The following is a 13549-nucleotide window of genomic DNA, read 5'->3' on the forward strand; positions in this document are numbered from 1 at the left end:
ACACGCAGTATAGAAAAATAACTTTCCCCCCTGTATGGTCATCGCACTTGCCTTTTATATCGGGGCTCTCTTTTCGAGATTTCCATATGTACGTCACATGTGATAATCTTCTTTGACCAATGGTGGGAGAAGTGACAGAATTATGACACAACAGTTAACTCATCTTCTACAAGACAGTATTTTCGTGGGAACGGAGTTTTATAATAGATTTTTATGAGAAAATTTTGTCTGTTGTTTTTCTCTTTTTGAGTTAAAACACAGTTAAACTTATAAACTAAATACTACAGCAATTTTACATATCAAATGACTCCATAATTTCCATACCACTGTAAGTACTTTATTTAATTTTTGATCATTCAATACCATTCAAAAATAGATTATTTTGCCCGAATTTCATATGTCTTTGACAATACTGGGTGGGTGTAACACTTCTAATTTCCGCCAGTGTAGATCATTCTATCCTCATTAATAAATAAATAAAATAACAAAATCTTGTATAATGGCTGATAAATACTTATATTTATTATATGTCTCTTTAATCCGAATAGTTAACAAACGGTAGACTTTCTTTCAGCTCTGAGGTTAAGTATTCCTTTATTGTAAATTACAATTGTAATATATGTAATTTACAATAAAGGAATACTTAACCTCAGAGCTGAAAGAAAGTCTACCGTTTGTTAACTATTCGGATTGAAGAGACATATAATAAATATAAGTATTTATCAGCCATTATACAAGATTTTGTTATTTTATTTATTTATTAATGAGGATAGAATGATCTACACTGGCGGAAATTAGAAGTGTTACACCCACCCAGTATTGTCAAAGACATATGAAATTCGGGCAAAATAATCTATTTTTGAATGGTATTGAATGATCAAAAATTAAATAAAGTACTTACAGTGGTATGGAAATTATGGAGTCATTTGATATGTAAAATTGCTGTAGTATTTAGTTTATAAGTTTAACTGTGTTTTAACTCAAAAAGAGAAAAACAACAGACAAAATTTTCTCATAAAAATCTATTATAAAACTCCGTTCCCACGAAAATACTGTCTTGTAGAAGATGAGTTAACTGTTGTGTCATAATTCTGTCACTTCGCCCACCATTGGTCAAAGAAGATTATCACATGTGACGTACATATGGAAATCTCGAAAAGAGAGCCCCGATATAAAAGGCAAGTGCGATGACCATACAGGGGGGAAAGTTATTTTTCTATACTGCGTGTGTGGATTTTCCTGCCTCTCGTCGCCACCGTCTTCAATAGACTTTTTGATTCTGAACATCACTATGAACACTGAGAATGACGAGGATTTGGATATCACCTAGACATCAACGTTTACAACTAGAGGTATTTATCCTACTCGCAATGATATGTAAGCCCTCTCTCGAGTACTTTCGAAATGCGGATAGGGACACGACTATTAAATATTGTTAGCTACCTTTCTCGAATGGAATTACCTATATGGGATGTTAACCCGAGAGGGAACTGTACTCTCGACTCCTTAATTAATTATCTATGTTAAAATGTTCAACAATAAACGGTTATAGTGTTAATGAACTTGGATTGGTGTGCGTTTCTTCCGGCATTATCACCTCCATACTGAACCCGAAGTCCTCGACGAGATCGCTCGTGATAATTCCTCCTTAAAATAAACGCGTATCTATAACACCTCTCTCAAAGAATGATAAGAATTGCTGCGAATCAAAAGAACTGTTTTCAATTTGACCAATTTTCTGGAACATTTACGATCGTTCTATAATCGAACCAATATGCAATAACAAATTCAAATTTAAAACGGTTTGAATATTTGTTTAAAAATCGAAATATATTAAAAAAATATTTATAACAATATCTGAAAAGTTATCAATTTAATACACCTAAGCACTCAATGAACACTAAACGCAGTTAAAAACAAAACATCGCATCTAAAATAGTACAGTAGAAGTAACCTTTAATTAATTAAACCTTTAATCTTTTCTTCAGATTAAGCCTTAATTCTTTCCCTCTCCTTTCCACGGGGGAATTTCGAAAAAATCCATTCTTTGTGTGCGTTTCCATGACGTACCCTAAGTGTGTACCAAATTTTATTTCTTTAGGTCCAGCGGTTTTCTCTGGGCCATGATGAATCAGTGATTCAGTCAGTCAGGACAACTAATTTTGTATATTTAGATTTAGTTAAAATGTGCTGTATATATGCTATATCACAATTCAACATTATTCTGTTATTAAATTCGCAATTTTTCATAAAAATTGTAATTTAAAATATACGTGGTACGATTCAAAAGTTCGAGGACTACAGTAATGTATGACAACAAAAGCATGTATTTGAAGTTAGAGTGTATGAAATTGATTCTCTCAAACCTTTCCTATGTGTTCAGGTTGATTTTTTCCCATGTCACGTAATTAAACCGCGAGCGCTGTTGTTTTCTTTCGGAGAAAATTATCTTTGTTTTGCGACGTTATAAAAATGGAGTTTCAAGAACAGCGCTGCAACATTAAACTTTGTCAGCGTTTAGGTAAAACACCTACGGAGACTTCAAAATTGCTAAGAAAGGGGTACGGTGATTTTATCATGGCGAAATCAAAGATGTACAAATGGCATCGGCGTTTTAAAAAGGGCCGAGAATCCATCGCAGACGATGAACGCACTGGCCAACCTTTGACTTCACGGAACGAGGAAAATGTTGAGTTGGTCTCTCAATATGTTGGCAAAGATTGTCGCCAAACCCTTGAAAAAATCACTGCGGCTACTCACTTATCAAAGACTAGTTGCCAGCGTATTTTAACGGAAAAACTTAACATGCACCGAGCAAAAAAAAGACATGATTGAGGTGTTTTTTGATTCTCAAGGAATTGTTCATCCAGAATTTACTCCCGAAGGCAGAACGGTAAACAACAAGCATTATCTAGACATTTTATGTAGTTTGAGGGAATTCCTTCGTCGTAAATGGCCACAGATCGTCGTAAATGGCAACAGATGGACACTGGTACCTTCTGCATGACAATTCAAATTAATGTGCTTCCACACCCCGCCTATTCACTGGACTTAACTCCGTGTGATTTTTATTTGTTTCCATCACTGAAAAAGCATTTGCAGGGACGCTGTTTTCTGTCATCAGATGAGGTGACAGCAGCATTGCAGGAGGCCTTACTGGCGGTTTCAAAAAATGCCTTCCAGCAGTGCTTCTAGAAGTTACGCAAGCGCTGGCAAAAGTGATTACTTTAAAAGTGGTTATGCATCGGCAATATAAACTTTTTAAGGTAAGGAATTTTAAGCCAAGTCCCCCGAACTTTTGGATCGTAGTACGTATATACATATAATACATATTTATTTATCAGTTAAAAATGATTCAGTGTTTTGTGACTCATAGCAATGTGGTCCTGAAATTTCTAGTCGTGTACCCATACAAACTTTCTGAGTAATTTTTATGTAAACCAGTCTTTTTTCAACACATTCTGTGTGTCTTGTCGGGATTAATACTGAAGAGCAATGGCAATCCAAAGCGATAGTATAGATCAGGGCTGGGCAAGCAAAGATTCAGTGGGAGCCGAAATGTAGGTTTTGAAAAATGCATGGGAACTGCAGTTCTGTACTTTTTTATTCTGTACCGCAGTTCTGAACCGCGATTTTATTATATAATATAAAACAAATATTGATTTTTTTAAAACAACATATATTCAGAAAACTGTGAAAATAAAATTGTAAAAATAATAATAAAAAGCAGAAATTAACACATTCAGTAAGAGCCGCATGAAACTCAAAAAGAGCCGCATGCGGCTCTCGGAACCGCATTTGCTCTTGGTGGGTATAGAATAACTTAAAGGAAATTAGATTAATATTTATAATTACAAAAACTACTTAGGTTTTTATAGCTAAAGAACAGGCTTATTATACACCAAGCCTATTTACTTAACTTATACAACCTGCATTTCGGCTTTACTGACTCTATCAGTTGGATGACATAGAAAAACCAGAATATATGGTCCCAATTTCTAATATTACAACATATGTTAACAGTACAATTATTACAAATTACGACACATATCTTATTAATAGGAATCTACATTATTACTTTTACAACAAAACCAAACAAGTCCAGTAAAATCCTTGTGAATTCGGTTCTGTAATATTTATAGTTGTGGTAATTTTTAAATTAATTCTTGTGTTTCCACCATATTTGTGGGATATGTTCGTTCAAATTCATTTTCTTCATTTTTATTGTCATTTAGATTATTTTTGAAAACATTTTTCATTACGATAAAACATCAAGAACATCAAATTGAGCCAGCATAATCCACAAATATGATAGTACCAAAAAAATGATAAATTACTATAACCGTAAAGAATACAGAAACTATTAACAAAGTTTTTATTGGACTTGTTTAGTATTGTTGTAAAACGAAGTTATAGATGTTTATTAATCAGATTGCAATTGAAGACACTGTCATAAAGCTTGCAAACGTACAATAAATAGAGATAAAATATCCAGCTGGTAAAAAATCAAGTTTCTTGTGTAAAAAAGATCATATTTTATGCAGGGCCAAATTTAAAAATGAGAAGCCCGTGAGCAGAAATACGGTGTAGCCCCCTTTAAGAGTACGAAAGTTGGATTATTTAAACAATTTAAACAAAATACTGTACTGTACTTTCAACTATATTTCGACTAGGAAGTAGTAAATTTCATTTAAAAATAAGGTTATTGTAAATATACATATATTTTATTGTGTAAAACTAATTAATTTAATTTAATTGAAAAATACCTACGTGCATTTGTTTTTTCAAAATTTTCCTCTATGTAGCTAATAATTGTCACTATAACACAGTGTAACCTGGTAATGAGAGTGCCTACACAACCATTAGTAGACGGCGCTGATGTGAAGATTTTAACAATACGGTTTTACTGGTTAACATATACACGCTTTCAGTGAAACCCTCTACCTATACTTACTCTATGGTTATAGTTTTGAATTGTTTCGAGTTGTACAACTGAAATTTTGGTAAGAAGTTTTATTTAATATATTCCACAGATAATGATTTTTGTAAATCTATTTTAAAAAAAATTCACATATTTTAATCACTTTTTATTGATACAATGTAGAAAAGTACGTTTTAACTGAAAGGTCCTGAATTCCAGAATTGCAGGAAAGTTCAGTTATTTCAATTTTCTTTTATTTGATACATTTATTATTGATTTAGCGCTTGGTCTACTCAAAGATTATCGATTTGTCAAGTGAGCAGTAGTCCCATCGTGTGTCACTAGAATCTTTCACCTCTTGCGAGAGTTTGTACTTTAAATTTAACGTATTAACATTTATATTTTGTAAAAAAGAAAAAAAATTAAATATATGTATGACATCTATATTTATTATAATGTTATAATTCCCACGTGATTGCTTGTAATTAACACGTGAATCGCATCGATGCTGTTATTCGTAGGCAAAATTTTAGAAATGTTGAATTTATCGTACATTTAACTATATACGTTGAAATTATTTTATGTTCATTGAGGTTTATTTAACTGTTGAAAAAAACTTTGGAAAAGGAGAAAAATAAAGTGCATGTTAAAAAGTCCAAACATGGTGTTACAAAATAAAATTTCAAGAAGGACACCGTTTCAAAACATAAAAAATTCAATATTGTTTTAAATTACAATCAAATCGTAATTACAGTAGAGCATCGATTATCCGACTCCCGATTAACCGTCACCTCGATTAACCGACTGCGTCCTAGTCGGCAAATTTCAAATATCCGCTAGAGATGTGACGCTACAATATTTGGCTATGTCTTGGCTACTTTAATATTATTTTTTTGTGTTTTAGCTGGCAACACGGATCAACCATGAAAGGGAGCCAATATTTAAACGAGGCTTAATTTTTTAATTTTTAATGAGTCATTCCCGAACAATAAGAATAATCTTATGTTGAGATAATTGAAAATAGCCTAAAGCAATGACAAGGTCCCTGTTGGAAGGTATAACAACTCCACCAGAAAGAAATTTAGGCTGCACAAAGAGTAGACACAACTGGGCAAACAAAATTATAATTAAAACATTTCCGTAAAATTTATTTTATAAATACAGTAGAGGATCGATTATCCGACTCAATTGGGGACTGGTGTTGGTCGGATAATTGAAAAGTCGGATTACCGAAAAGTATGAAAAAATTCATTATTAGTGTAGTATATTATTATATCTAATGTAACTAGTATATTAGTATATCGTTATTAACCTACTTCGCGTTGAATTTTCCATGTTAAGCCTATCAAATATTTTTAAAAAATAATAATCGTCGCTATTGTATCGTTAATTAACTCCCCTTTAGGCGTATCGAGTTTTAGAAACTTACTTGGCACATTGCTTTTTCGGGATACATAAAGCAAATTAATGAAAATGTTTATATTTTTACTGATATGTATGCTTGACTACATTTTCTCTAGTATCTAAGTCTATAAAATAATTGTGGGTTTTAAAAAATGACATTTCTGTTTAGATTTTTTTGTTATTTGATCTATAAATACAAAAATAAAGTTATCAAATGTTAACAGAATATAAATAATTTTCACTTTCACTTATACACATCAGATTTGTTAAGTTTGACAGGATTTTATTATTTTTCAACTTCGAGGCAGTAAGACTTTGCATATTTTATCGCACGAAAGCAATAGACTTTGCTGGTCTCCCACTGTGAAAGACAACAAACTTTTAATCGTTTTATTACTTTGTTTTCAAAAACTCCCTTCTCTGCCAATTGCACGTCAAATGACTAACGGATTGTTTTCATACACTCAACAGAATTATTTCTTTCGAATTTGACTACTAGTATTGACAGTAATTAATTTTATAATTTTATTTTTAATAATTTACAAAATATTTATAAATACACAAAATAAATGTTCGGGTCACAATTAATAAATGGTATTTCTACGTAATAAACATAAGTATAATTGAAAGAATTAAATTTCTTATTATGCTCTGATCTCCAGACAGCAGGGCAATAACACCAAAGCGAGAACATCGCGCTGCCAAAATAGTTGCAATGATTTATTTGAAATGAAATGGAATTGTCCCTATCATTGAAATTAGAAGAAAAACATAGAATTTATAACATTGTGGTAAATATTAAATATTCTGCATTATTATTTTATTGAATCGAAATTGTTGCACATAAAAATTGCGAGAGTACAGCGTTCTCAAACTCCTTGAGAATTTACTGCAGGTAGTAGAAAGGTATTGTCTTTCGTAAAATTTTTTTTGAGAAAGTGTCATAATCTCAAAAACAATTGTGAGAATTGGTTCAGAACATATTTGATAAATACTTCAAAGCCTGCAGTTCAAATGGTATTTATTTTCGAGAAGTTAAATAAAAATCGCCATCTGTCTGCTGGATACGTATGCCATAAGATGCAAGTTAAATAAATGTATTAATTTATACAAAAAAATATAAAGAACATTAATTCTTTCATATACTTTTCTTATGTTTAATAATATATAAATGTAAAAATAAAATAGTAACCTAGCAAACACCTTTCAAACTAACGTACTAAATAACTTCAAATATTTTAAATTAACAACGTTCAAACACAATTATTTCAAATAAATTTCAAATTTGTGTTAGGTTCAGCAAATAATATTTTTACGAAAATAAAAGTTACTGATGAAAATGATGCACCTACGAAAAATAATGTTATTTTAATAATGTTTTTTTGTTTTCTGTAGCAGAACATAACAATTTCTTTTATAATCGCTGAAATTATATGTATCAATGCTTTAAAATTACAAGCAATTAATCATTAATATGACATCAGTATATCAGAGAAGGTAGAAAAATATTCACCTATGTAGAACAAAGCGCAAAGTATCATGGGAGCGATAGAACTTCAGCCACTTCCAGCTCGCTGTGTGAATGGTTCTGACAATTATACATGTTAATCAATTTTAAGTATAATACAGGATATGACGTTGCAGTTTTGTCAACAAGTTGAAATATTTTGGAATATTTTATGGAATTTTCATTCAACGTAGTGAGTTGGTGCACTTAAGCATCTCAGTAGAACTTTTAAATCGTTTCTGCAAGTCGGAAAGAATGATTTTAGTAAATTAAGGCTTCTGGACATCTTATCAGATTGAATAGCGTTTTTCATTGAACGATAAAACAAATTTAAACAATTTTCCCCTTTTTATTTTAATAAAAGACGATACTAAGAAGCATTCTCGCAATTTGCTTAATTGATCTAATCCAGTACATATGTCGGGTTAAGTCTAGCAGAAAAAAAAATTTTAGAATTTTTAAAATTTTTCCTAATATACCGTCATCAACACGTGCACAATAATTTTACATGTGAAAATGTAAAGATAATCCACCTAAACCGGAAGCACGGTTCAGTGCCTAAACATCGGTGTGACGACTGAAACAAAAGAACACGTTTGAAACAAAAGAAGAAAGTGAAAACGTTTACTCGAAGCTTTTACCAGTGGACAGATGCTTCGAAAGAGCAAGACGAGAAGGTACCAAGTTTAATTAACGACGGGAATAAGAGGAAACGTTACACGCACTTTCCGTTTGTTCATTCTGGTGAAAGGTAATAAAATTAAATCTCGTTTATACATTTTTTTTAGACCTACGGTACATTAAGAAATTTGCTATTAGAGTGTTCGAAACCAACGATGCAGATACGTTTTCGCGCGAGTGATACGAATTTAGAAGGTGATAAATGGTAATATCATTTTAAAAAGTAATCCACGGGATATCATCTATTTTAACAAATGTAAAATTAGCAGTAGTAAGTTTTTTGAACTTAAGCTAAACAATACCAAGAGTTAATAAATTGTGTTTATTTATAGGTAAAACCCAAAATGGAAGAAACGTCACTTGATCAATTAACAGATATACGTCAATTTTATAGAATTACATCAGGCAATTTTATAGTATTGCCTGAAATAATTTATAAAATATTTGAATACTTAAAAGATGCGGAATTAGACGTATGCAGACAAGTCTGTAAGCATTGTACATATATTGTGGACAGAATCATGTCTACCAAAGTGACAATGATCAAAAGGGTAATTACTGTGTTTTGTTAATTTTATTATTAGTGCCACTAGTCGAAAACTCTAACATCGGTTTAAAACTAAAGCTTGTAATTTAACAATTCATCAGCCGTTTTAAAAATTGTTACGATGTAATAATTGTTACAGCAGTTATTCCTTTTTTCTGAAACTACATTTCTATTTAATTTTTTATTACTCGATTGTTTCTTGCTCTCTATAACTTCTTTAAAAGTAAGCGTAAAATTGCTATGCAAAACTTGTCATAAGTGTGAGACAAGCAGGGGGTCAGGGTTTAATCCCTTCTGACCACGTTATCCGCATTGGCTGTTAAAACCTAGTCTTGGAGTCGTTGGATGGCTAGGAAAGTAAAAAGTGAGTGGGGTGTGCGTCAGTAAGCCGGCAGGCATCCTTAGAACAATTATAGACAGGTTTTAACAAAGAAACAAGCATTTATTAGTTAGTTAATTTTAATCTAGATTGCAGGAGGCGATAATAATGCTAAGATTAAATGCGGTTATGCTATACTAGGTATGGCCAAACTTTTATTCCTTAGGGGCTACTTTTTTAGTAAAATATAGTCTGCGGGCGAATATGAATATGGGCAATTTTAGGATTTTTATATGCGCATGCGTTTTCATTTGCATTGTTCATCGAGATAAATACAAAAAGTATGGGTACGTTGCACAGACAGTCTATTAAGAATAAATTATCGAATTAAGATATTTAAACATTAATTTAAGTGAAAGCAAATTGTTCAATTTCAGCTTTGCGGTCGACCGGTCGACCGCGGTCTACGTGTTGGCCACCCCTGTGCTACTATTTACAGAAATTGAGCGACTAATCTCGAACCTATGTTGCTTGCCCTAATTTCTACTTCGAGAGAGAGTTGATAAAGTTTTAGCCCTGACATATATAATACCTCTCAGTCGTAATGGGAAGTTGTAGGCGACGACCGTTGATTCCTGGAAGAGTCGATACCGCTAAAATGTCTTTCAACTTGTGTCTTCTCCTTGGGCTGGATCAAGTCCGTTGAATGGAGGTCAGGGAGACAAAATGGCACTATCACCAATTATAATTTCCAGTTTACACAAAGGAGTCACATGATCGTCAGATGTTGACAATAACGGTGCATTCTTGACACCTATGTGTCAACTTTCCCATCTAATTGTTACCGTGTCAACTTTCCCATCTAATTGTTACCACGAACGGTGAGTTCCGATCTAATTCTCTACCAGGAGCGTTTATTCTATCGGGGTTATTTTACATTTTATTCCTTGACAACTGCGTTAAATTCAGGGATTTCACATAAGAAATGTTATACTTACTTTCAAAGTTTACTGAATTAATTGCAGACATAATTATAAATTAATTTTCCTACTTTAACGATATAAATCTAAAATTGGAAAATCTAAATAAATTTTAAAATTATTATAATTTATTGTTGAAAAATCATCGTAATATTTTGAGCTTTAAGTTTTTAGTTAAGTGTAAAATGCAATTCGTTTGGCATTAAATCTAATAATAACTTCCTTTTATAAACATTTTTGTATTTATTTTAATTATTATGATTTTCGACAGAAAATTCGTATGAATTTAATACTATACACGAATCGGACAAATTACTACATTACACTGGCTTTAACAATAACTTCCAGTATAATTTGTTCTTCTTGTCAAACGAATGTCGATATGCAATTGACGAAGACCTAAACATTAGTGATTTTCACATAAAGTTCTTGCTTTCACAACCATGCGGTAAGTTTTGTGTGTAATTTTCAGTATTTTTACAAAGTAATTTATGTAATCAGTTTAATTTTTAACACAGACAACGTGTTCGTAACCGATGTACACATGGGTGACGTACAGAGTTTCCTCCCGTCTTCCAAGTTTCCTTCAACCCAAGAAACGACAGAAATAATATTATTAATGTTTCCGGATATTCCAAGGTTTAATATTGTTAAAATATCCGTTCGATCTTAGTGAAGATGGAAGTATATTGTATCGTGAAATTTATGACATACCAGCTAACGGTTTTGGTGATACATTTAATTTTATTGTAAACAAACCCACAGTAGATGACTTGATGGCTACAGGAGGAAAGCATCTCTTGCAGAATGTATGCCACACAATAAATATTTCATTAGAAAAAGCAAAATGTCTCATCGCTTACGGAGATGTAATGCAAGGTAGCCGCAAAAATCTACAAATACCAAACTGTAAATTCAGTATCGAAACACATCTTAGAAGATTCACTTTATTCTATGGAGAGAGAGTTAATGCTCTTTCAATCTGCATTGAATACAAGCGATGTGATTATAAGACAGTCAGTGAAAAATTCCATAAATTGAAGGGTTTAAAATCAAGAATGAGACAAAAGAAATGTTTCGTGTATATTTTCCAGTATGATATGTGTTTCGTTCCATCGTTTCGAGCGTTTAGAGAAGCATTTCCAAATGGAAATGCTTCTCTAAACTTTGTAATTATTCATAAAGTACCCACCTTTGTATTAATCAACCCTGCCAAGAACGATCATATTCTTGGCGAAAAAGAAAAGCCCTCAGATATATCACGTGTTGCTTTATTGATTTTTATTTGGTGGGAATAAAAACCTTCTTTTAACATAAGAAGACAGAAGTAACAACTGAGTTTTGCTCGGAAGATTCGCGGTGTCGTCCCTCATTATTGTGTAAGTTTGTATCCATCAGAGAAATTAGAGATTTAACTGGAAGGGTGAAATAGGAAGGAGTTATTTTGACAAAAAGAAAATTTGCATCAAGTGAAGAAGTAATGTGTTTTTTACAAGTTGATATATCTGCGCAACGTGAAGAATGAAATTCGGTGAATCATACTTATATTTTGAAAAATGATTTCTTTTTCTTAGTTGCTGAGCGTGAAGATCGATTTATGCTACTTCAGATGACAATTTATAATTTCAACTTTTAAACTTTGTAACGTTACAATGAATCGAATAATTTTAGAACAAAAAATTTTCAAATAATTAACAATTAAGCTAATAACTTTACGTTGTAAAAGTTGTAAGAATAAACCGTTTTTTTCTTGAAAAACTTCTTGATCGTTATGTTTTAATTTGTTTAAACGTTTAAAAATTTTATAACAGTAAAAATAATTAAAATACTTTCGAAATATACTAAACATTACTGCACTTGTTTGTGCCACATGAGATTATGAGAAGATAACACTTTGCATTTTTATATGCCCCTCTTTATATCATGCTGTATTTGGAAAAATTTAGAAAATGGCGATCATTAATAATTAAAAGTTTGAATACAGCGACCACTCGTAGGCATTTCATGTGACCTAAACGTTTATCGTCAAAGTCCTTTCCTGTAGCTGCTCCTAACACAATGAAGTGCTATAAATTAAGACACTTGGCGGGTTCTCTTATTTTTATTTAGTTGATACGTGTGAAAAAATTACACGTTTCGGGCTCTTAAACCCCTCTTCACCAACTAAAACATAAAAAAGAAGGTATAACACATACATATAAAAAATACACAAGTTTTGTAGAAATTTTTTAAAATTATCGTGATTTAAACATACCTATGCATACAAGTTTTATAAATTGAAGTGACAGCTTACTCTAGATATTTTTTCAGTGACATCAGCTTATTCTCAAAATTTTTTCAACCAACTAAAATATTAGGAGAGTATACGACATATATATACAAAAATACACACAATTTTTATAAAATTTTTAAAATTATCTTGAATTGAAGCATACCTTAAGTACGACCGTTGTTAAAGTTGTACATAATTGATTATACTTTCCACTTATAAACCAGTTTCGTAAAATCCTTGATTTAAAACATACATTGGACTCAACAATTATCAAAATGATATATAATTGATTATGCTTTCCACTCATAAATCAGTTTTGCGAACCCGCCTTACAAATTCTTTACTTCCTTTGATACGCATTGACAATATAGTACGAATTTACATATCTGACGTCTATTATATTTTTACGGTGTATATGGTTTTTAATTTATTTAACATTTTAATTTTTAATATTATAAAATATTATATGAACTAATAATAATACGATGTCTTGAAATTGGAAAACATGATTAACATTTAATATAAATTTACATATTATTTGACACCTATTACAATACTACAGTTTTTTGTTATTGTTGATTTATTTATCAGTTTAATATTTATTATTATATATTAGCAGATTGATCACAATAATAATACAATATTTTTAATCTAGTGGATACAATTAATATATTTTTACTTTCTTCTTTCTTTATTATATTTGTTTTGTTAACTTGTTTTGCACTTAATCTGGAGAGTAGCTTATCATATGTCGGTACTAATTTTACATTAATTTTTTTACTTCTTTATTGACTTCTTCGTATAAGCCTTTTATGTATGGAAAACGAATGTATTTTATTTTTGTTTGTTTAGGATCTATTCTTATTATTATTATAGTAAAGAATAGACGGCGTTACTCAGAGGTATTTCCGTAAAGTG

The 13549-nt window shown here is 31.3% G+C and overlaps 1 long non-coding RNA gene across 1 annotated transcript; it reads right to left on the bottom strand.

The window, feature by feature from the left end:
• Positions 1–12290: 12290 nt before the first annotated feature.
• LOC111613825 lies at positions 12291–12957 on the bottom strand. The gene is made up of 3 exons (XR_002754829.1): positions 12795–12957; positions 12614–12704; positions 12291–12522 (listed from the first exon to the last, which is right to left on the bottom strand). It is a non-coding gene; the product is annotated as an uncharacterized LOC111613825 (long non-coding RNA).
• Between the last annotated feature and the right edge of the window lie 592 nt (positions 12958–13549).

The sequence above is a fragment of the Centruroides sculpturatus genome, unplaced genomic scaffold (assembly GCF_000671375.1).
Source record: "Centruroides sculpturatus isolate CEXI.00-Female unplaced genomic scaffold, Cexi_2.0 scaffold2061, whole genome shotgun sequence".
NCBI lineage: Eukaryota > Metazoa > Arthropoda > Arachnida > Scorpiones > Buthidae > Centruroides > Centruroides sculpturatus.